Source organism: Pimephales promelas, chromosome 12 (assembly GCF_988280905.1).
Source record: "Pimephales promelas chromosome 12, fPimPro1.hap1.1, whole genome shotgun sequence".
NCBI classification, from domain to species: domain Eukaryota; kingdom Metazoa; phylum Chordata; class Actinopteri; order Cypriniformes; family Leuciscidae; genus Pimephales; species Pimephales promelas.
In genome coordinates, this window is record NC_142780.1 from 6853251 (window position 1) to 6861693 (window position 8443).

At 42.4% G+C, this 8443-nt stretch overlaps 1 long non-coding RNA gene across 1 annotated transcript; it reads right to left on the reverse strand.

Moving 5' to 3' along the window:
- Positions 1–933: 933 nt before the first annotated feature.
- On the reverse strand, positions 934–6735 carry LOC148976925 (uncharacterized). The gene is made up of 6 exons (XR_016145665.1): positions 5982–6735; positions 5835–5890; positions 5361–5426; positions 5007–5062; positions 4844–4913; positions 934–1152 (listed from the first exon to the last, which is right to left on the reverse strand). It is a non-coding gene; the product is annotated as an uncharacterized LOC148976925 (long non-coding RNA).
- Positions 6736–8443: the final 1708 nt, after the last annotated feature.

Consider the following 8443-nt stretch of genomic DNA (forward strand, 5'->3'; position numbering starts at 1 on the left):
ATCAGTGTAAACGTGCTTGTTTTCTTGAACTGGCCATCCAGAAAGAGATTATTGAGTCCTAAAGTCTAATTTTTGTGACAGGAAGTCTGGCTGCATCTTTCAGTTTCAATGTAACACACTCCAAAAAGGTCAGTGTCTTCTTGAGTCCTTTAGGATACTGGATCCCAAACACAAAATAAAACACACAGGACGAGACCCAATCCCATCAAGATGTCCTCGCTCTCTTCTGTGATTACCTGCCCATCCATAGTGAGCACAATGTGGTCATACTGCATTGGATGACCTTCCCTGCAGCCTTTAAAGGGATACTCCACTTTTTTTGGAAATAGGCTCATTTTACAACTCCTCCAGAGTTAAACTGTTGAGTTTTACCTTTTTTGAATCCATTCAGCCGATCTCCGGTTCTGGCAGTAGCACTTTTAGCATAGCTTAGCATAAATCATTGAAGAGGACAAGACCATTAGCATTTCTCAGAAAAAAATTACCAAAGTGTTTATATATTTTTCCTGTTTAAAACTTGACTCTTTTGTTGTTACATCGTGCATTAAAACCGACGGAAAATGTAAAGTTGCGATTTTCTAGGCTGATATGACTAGGAACTATACTCTCATTCCTGCGTAATAATCAGGAAACTTCACTGCCGTACCATGAGTGCAGCAGGCGTAATGTTATGACGCAGTGCTTGAAAATAGTCCCCAGCGTCTAACATGACCGGGACTAAGTTTGTGTAGTCATTGCGCCTGCTGCACTCATGGTACGGCAGTGAAGTTTCCTGATTATTACGCAGGAATGAGAGAATAGTTCCTAGTCATATCAGCCTAGAAAATCGCAACTTTACTTTTTCCGTCTGTCTTAGTGCACGATGTAAATACAGAAGAGTTACGTTTTAAATAGGAAAAATATCGAAACACTTTGGTCATTTTTTGGGGAGAAATGCTAATGGTCTGGTGCACTTCAATGATGTATGCTAAGCTATGCTAAAAGTGGTACCGCCAGAACCGGAGATCGGCTGAATGGATTCAAAAAAGGTAAAACTCAACAGTTTAACTCTGGGGGAGTTGTAAAATGAACATATTACCAAAAAAAGTGGAGTATCCCTTTAAGCACCATCTTGGGTGTTGAGATGCCAGGAGTGCTGGTCTGAGCATGGCCCTGGGGAAGAGAGGACACAAGTATTAACCATCTTCTCACATTTATCTGAAGGCAAACCTTATGAGTAAACAAATTAATTTAACTCCCATCATACAACTGCTCAAATACTTTTGGCCATTAGCTAAAAATAAATGTAATTTTTTTTTGACAGCATAGTTTGTGGAAAGCAACAAAACCTATTGTTTGCGTTGAAATTAGGTCTGTGTGTCACGATCACACACACAGGAGAGAGAGATTCAATTGCAGTAAATTTATTAGAATAATCCGTACTCACAATCCAGTCCAGACAAAGGTCAAAATCCAAAAACGCAATCCAAAAACATAAGACAAATACTAGAAACAGGCTCAAAGACAATGGAAATGTGGGGACAATATACAATAACTCCGTAACAAACACTAAACAGGCAGGGTATTTATACACACAGAACATGACAATCATGATGGCGAACAGCTGAGTGCAATGAATTGTAATGTACTGTATTGTCTTCCAGTACTTTTTTTCCGGTTGTAGGAGGTAAAAAAATATAAATATTGCAATATATAGTAATATGTTTCGTATTGTATCGTGGTATCTATCGTATCATGACCCATGTATCGTGATGCGTATTGGGATGCCCTTGACAATACCAAGCCCTAGACGCCACTGGCTCCGGCTCAGGAACAGACGACACTGACTCCAGCTCAGGAACAGATGACACTGACTCCAGCTCAGGAACAGATGACACTGGCTCCAGCTCAGGAACAGGCAGACACTGGCTCCAGCTCAGGAACAGATGACACTGGCTCCAGCTCAGGAACAGGCAGACACTGACTCCAGCTCAGGAACAGATGACACTGGCTCCAGCTCAGGAACAGGCAGACACTGGCTCCGGCTCAGGAACAGATGACACTGACTCCAGCTCAGGAACAGATGACACTGGCTCCGGCTCAGGAACAGCAGACACTGGCTCCAGCTCAGGAACAGATGACACTGGCTCCAGCTCAGGAACAGATGACACTGGCTCCAGCTCAGGAACAGATGACACTGGCTCCAGCTCAGGAACAGGCAGACACTGGCTCCGGCTCAGGAACAGGCAGACACTGGCTCCAGCTCAGGAACAGGCAGACACTGGCTCCGGCTCAGGAACAGGCAGACACTGGCTCCGGCTCAGGAACAGATGACACTGACTCCAGCTCAGGAACAGATGACACTGGCTCCAGCTCAGGAACAGGCAGACACTGGCTCCGGCTCAGGAACAGATGACACTGACTCCAGCTCAGGAACAGATGACACTGGCTCCGGCTCAGGAACAGCAGACACTGGCTCCAGCTCAGGAACAGATGACACTGGCTCCAGCTCAGGAACAGATGACACTGGCTCCAGCTCAGGAACAGATGACACTGGCTCCAGCTCAGGAACAGGCAGACACTGGCTCCGGCTCAGGAACAGGCAGACACTGGCTCCAGCTCAGGAACAGGCAGACACTGGCTCCGGCTCAGGAACAGGCAGACACTGGCTCCGGCTCAGGAACAGGCAGACACTGGCTCCGGCTCAGGAACAGCAGACACTGGCTCCGGCTCAGGAACAGCAGACACTGGCTCCGGCTCAGGAACAGCAGACACTGGCTCCGGCTCAGGAACAGCAGACACTGGCTCCAGCTCAGGAACAGGCAGACACTGGCTCCGGCTCAGGAACAGGCAGACACTGGCTCCAGCTCAGGAACAGCAGACACTGGCTCCGGCTCAGGAACAGCAGACACTGGCTCCGGCTCAGGAACAGCAGACACTGGCTCCGGCTCAGGAACAGCAGACACTGGCTCCGGCTCAGGAACAGCAGACACTGGCTCCGGCTCAGGAACAGCAGACACTGGCTCCGGCTCAGGAACAGCAGACACTGGCTCCGGCTCAGGAACAGCAGACACTGGCTCCGGCTCAGGAACAGCAGACACTGGCTCCGGCTCAGGAACAGCAGACACTGGCTCCGGCTCAGGAACAGCAGACACTGGCTCCGGCTCAGGAACAGCAGACACTGGCTCCGGCTCAGGAACAGCAGACACTGGCTCCGGCTCAGGAACAGCAGACACTGGCTCCGGCTCAGGAACAGCAGACACTGGCTCCGGCTCAGGAACAGCAGACACTGGCTCCGGCTCAGGAACAGCAGACACTGGCTCCGGCTCAGGAACAGCAGACACTGGCTCCGGCTCAGGAACAGCAGACACTGGCTCCGGCTCAGGAACAGCAGACACTGGCTCCGGCTCAGGAACAGCAGACACTGGCTCCGGCTCAGGAACAGCAGACACTGGCTCCGGCTCAGGAACAGCAGACACTGGCTCCAGCTCAGGAACAGCAGACACTGGCTCCGGCTCAGGAACAGCAGACACTGGCTCCGGCTCAGGAACAGCAGACACTGGCTCCGGCTCAGGAACAGCAGACACTGGCTCCGGCTCAGGAACAGCAGACACTGGCTCCGGCTCAGGAACAGCAGACACTGGCTCCGGCTCAGGAACAGCAGACACTGGCTCCGGCTCAGGAACAGCAGACACTGGCTCCGGCTCAGGAACAGCAGACACTGGCTCCGGCTCAGGAACAGCAGACACTGGCTCCGGCTCAGGAACAGCAGACACTGGCTCCGGCTCAGGAACAGCAGACACTGGCTCCGGCTCAGGAACAGCAGACACTGGCTCCGGCTCAGGAACAGCAGACACTGGCTCCGGCTCAGGAACAGCAGACACTGGCTCCGGCTCAGGAACAGCAGACACTGGCTCCGGCTCAGGAACAGCAGACACTGGCTCCGGCTCAGGAACAGCAGACACTGGCTCCAGCTCAGGAACAGCAGACACTGGCTCCGGCTCAGGAACAGCAGACACTGGCTCCGGCTCAGGAACAGCAGACACTGGCTCCGGCTCAGGAACAGCAGACACTGGCTCCGGCTAAGGAACCACGGACACAAAAGGTCTGAAAGGCCTCTCCTGGATCCGAGCCAGACTCTACAAACTTTATAGAATTAAGCCTTAAAGGGTTAAGCCTTAGGGTAAAATTATGTAATTAATGACTCTCCCTCGTGTCGTCCCAAGCCCGTAAGACATCCGTTCATTTTCGGAACACAGTTTAAGATATTTTAGATTTAACCTGAGAGCTTTCTGTTCCTCCATTGTAAATGTATGTACGGTATACTGTCCTTGTCCAGAAAGGAAATAAAGACATCATCAAAGTAGTCGATGTGACATCAATGGGTTAGTTTGAATGTTTTGAAGCATCGAAAATACATTTTGGTCCAAAAATAACAAAAACTACGACTTTATTCAGCATTGTATTGTCTTCCAGTTCTGTTGTGGATCCGCATTCAGTGCCGCTCCTGACGTAAGACGCTGCTGACGTATGTCTGGTGTGCCTGAGCATCGGTTAGTCTGAGGGAGACATGCTGTAAACAAAAATTCTTTGTTCTAAGGATGTCTAAGGTAAAGACTTGCATTTTTATGCCCAGCCATATTTATTTGAACCCGAATACATAGACACACGTCAGCAGCATCTTACATCAACTGGTCACACTGCAGACTTGAGAAGGCGGCTTGACAACAGAACCCCAGGGCCCGTTTAATGTTTAACACCGGGTTTCGGTACCCATCCCTACATATGGGTGAGTTCATATGGATGAAGGCCTGTTGTGTTCTGTCTCTTGATTAGTGATAGTGGCAGCTTTTGCGAAACTCACCTTCTTCATGTCTGAATGTGGATCAAGATCTTGTCCTGAAGAATCACAGGGGCAAACGATTATATCTCATCTGGTAACAAGAGCATAGCCATTACTTTAAGATCCCCTGAATTAAAGAATTTCAGTATTTATCAGTGAAAAATACATAAAAATAAATAAATACCTTTGAGTTGGACAGTATGGTGTCTGTCTCATTGGCCAACATAATTAAAAACACACCTAGAGAAATAAAATAAAATATACCAATGACCATGATATCCTGTTATCATAATAGTTAAATTAATTATTATAACTATGACTATTATAACATTATATTTGCTATTATAACATTATAATGTGTATAATAACATTATATTATATTAGCTGATTATTTAGCCTACAGGTTTCTCAAGGACAGTCTCACTGAAAAAAACTGGGGTTAATAATTTTAAAGTGAGAGACTTCATTCAAAAGCATAAATCCCACAGTCCCCCAAATTTTGAACCGTAGTGCACTGTATGTTTGAGGTTTTGCTTACTAGTTGAGTTCATAGCCGTGGAGATTTTCTTGGACAGGGGGTGCAACAGGCCACCAGCAAGATCTTCTAGAACACAACATGCAATGTGTCACAGAGCCAACAAGGTTAACGTTACATAGGATTTACAATAGAACATATAGGGTTTATTACAATGAAGCACGCTACAGCACCGAGCAGAGATGAAATGCAGTTAATATACATATCTTAGGGTAATATATATTGTGAAATAAATCATATGGAGTTATTATCATGATTAAAAAATAATTCCCCCCTTTGTTGTGAGTGACGTCACTGATTAACAGTAACGTACAGTGAATTATTTTAGGTTAAATAAATTAGCTTACTTCAAATCACCCATTGACAAATTTTCAGCAAAACAAAACTATCAAAAACTGTTATCAACACAAAGATGTAGTTAAAACCCCCCAAACTTATATAAAACGAGAGGTCCAGTGCAACGTTAACTTAACTTACCTCTTCTTAAAACGGTTGTGATGCTAACGGACTTTTTCGAAGACACAAAACCATTTCTATAAAGTAAATATTCAACAGAAGTGTATTAATTACACATAAGAAAGGTGTCAGGGACATTTGTATTTATTATATGTTAAGTAAACTTACCTGAAAGCAGCGAAATCAACAGCGCGAGAAGTTATTTTTGCAGTTTGTCAGTTGATGTTTCCTTGTTTTCATCTGATCGCGCGCGCTCCTGAATGTGACTGAATGTTTACGCGCACGCGCATTAAAACCAGAACACTTTAAAAGGCACGCGGCATTTAAATAAAACATCTAGCATTATATATGACAATTTAAAGTATTTATTATTAATTTTAAATTATGAATTTAAAACTCATTGTGTAGTTGTATGAGTTGTATGAAAAATGCTTTATTTTTATACCATCACTTTGATTTTTCTTTTGATTTTTTTTCTCCCATCCCTTATTGAATGAACGAAGACGTTTTTTCTTCTCGGGAGCTCCGGATAGATCCATTTTTTCTGTTGCATTTTTATTTATTTTTCTTTAATGTGTCATCATCAGGAAATAAATTGTTTTATTGTATTCAATTATTTCAAAATTTCTATGAGAAGACAGTTTATAAAACCTTTAAAGAACCATACAGGGCCTTAAAATATTCTTTGAATAGTTGAGGTACTATAGGACCTCGACTATACAAAGAACCACTATAGAACCATACTGGGCTGAACTGGTTCTTTTTATGGTAGTGGTGCTATATAGCACCTCTACCACCATAAAGAACTACTGAAGAACCGCTGAAAATTGTTTTGTGTGAAGAGGAATTAATTAATAGCCTGACATTTCAATAGACTAGGCATGTCTTAAAAGAAATAAATAAAAGAGAACTGTAAAATAAAAATAAGGGCAAAGGTTTGTCACTTTGCAATTTACAGAAATATTTTTTGAGTAATGTTTGTTTACTGAATTATAATTTGACATCTCTATAAAAAATCAATGTTATCAACTTGAAAGCAGGGGTGTAGGAGTGTAATTTTGCTTACAAAGTATTTTAAAACGAATAGGTGAACAACATTATGGAGCATCTTTAATGATCAAGTACTTTTAATGTGTAAAAATGTAAAAGTTTCATTCTTGTATGTTCAGGGGCTATTAGCAAAGCAAGGGCCTAAAAACAAAACAATCATTCTTTTACAGTCCATCTTATGAGGTTCAAAAAGGAACCTTAACAACAGGCCAGGTTCTTATATGAACCCTTCTGCCACAACAAAGGTTCTAAAATGAACTGACAACATGTGCCAAATAATCAGAGGATCATTAAAGAACCTATAGGTTCAACTTTGAACCTTTTTTACATTTAGAAGTTCATTTTTGCACTTTAAAGTTCTTTTTTGAACCCCAAAGGTTCAATCTCTTTTAAGAGTGACACTCTTAGAAGAAAAGGTTCTATATAAAACCTTAAAAGGTTCTATCAAGTGTTACGTATTTGGAACCCCTAAAAGGTTCTATACCCCTTTAGGGTTCTTTGTAAAGGGTTCTATATATTACTGTATTTTATTTTTATCATAATTTTTATTTTTCATTATTTCTTATTTTTTATTCTAAACTGTTTTAATTATTCTGATTTCTTTTTTTGGATTATTTTAATTTCTTCTATGTAAAGCACTTTGAATTGCCATTGTGTATGAAATGTGCTATATAAATAAACTTGCCTTGCCTATATGGAACATTTTGGGTTCATTCCTTATCATTTATTTTGTCCTTTCCAAATTAAATAATTCATATTATTGACAAACATCAAGACCCTAAAATGTATTTATGATTCAAGATATGGGGGTTAGAAAATGAGAATAATTTAATTTAAGAATAATTTCTGAAGGATCATGTGACACTAAAGACTAGTGTGATGATGCTGAAAATCTGAATCTTTCTAAAATCACATAGAAAACATTTTAGATCAACACTGTAAAACTGAGATAAGATGATTCCTCATGCCATGCTATAGAAAGGGCCCAATCCTGTGTAACATTTGTATAGCAAATGTGGTGATGGTGCAGTGGATAAGAAGACACATGCCTTTGGTGTTTCGAATCCACTGTGAGACACCAATGTGTCCCTGAGCAAGACACTTACCCCCTAGTTGCTCCAGAGGTGTGTGACCTCTGACATATATAGCAATTGTAAGTCTCTTAGGATAAAAGCGTCAGCTAAATAAATGTAAATGTAAAAAAAAAAGATCAAAATATTATATTGTGGCATAGTTGTACAAAGTGGTAACACACAACTGAACATGCTGTAAGTATCTAGTTTTGCTTTATCTGACCCTCGATGACTGTTGTTGTTGGAAACGAATGTAGTCAGGTTGATTCAGTCTTATTAAATAATATTTTGAGCATTTATACAACCAGTAAGGTCAAGACATTTGAGGCATGGTAAAAAGGTATGGCAAAAATTCAAATAATAGTTAATATAACATACATAATAGTTTTCAATACAAAACGTTACTACTTTTCTCTCATTGTTTTCTTTTTATATGTTGCCTTCCACTGAGCTGAGAGAGGGCACAGTTTGGATTTAAAGCTCAGCGCTACAGAAGGAATGGAGGAA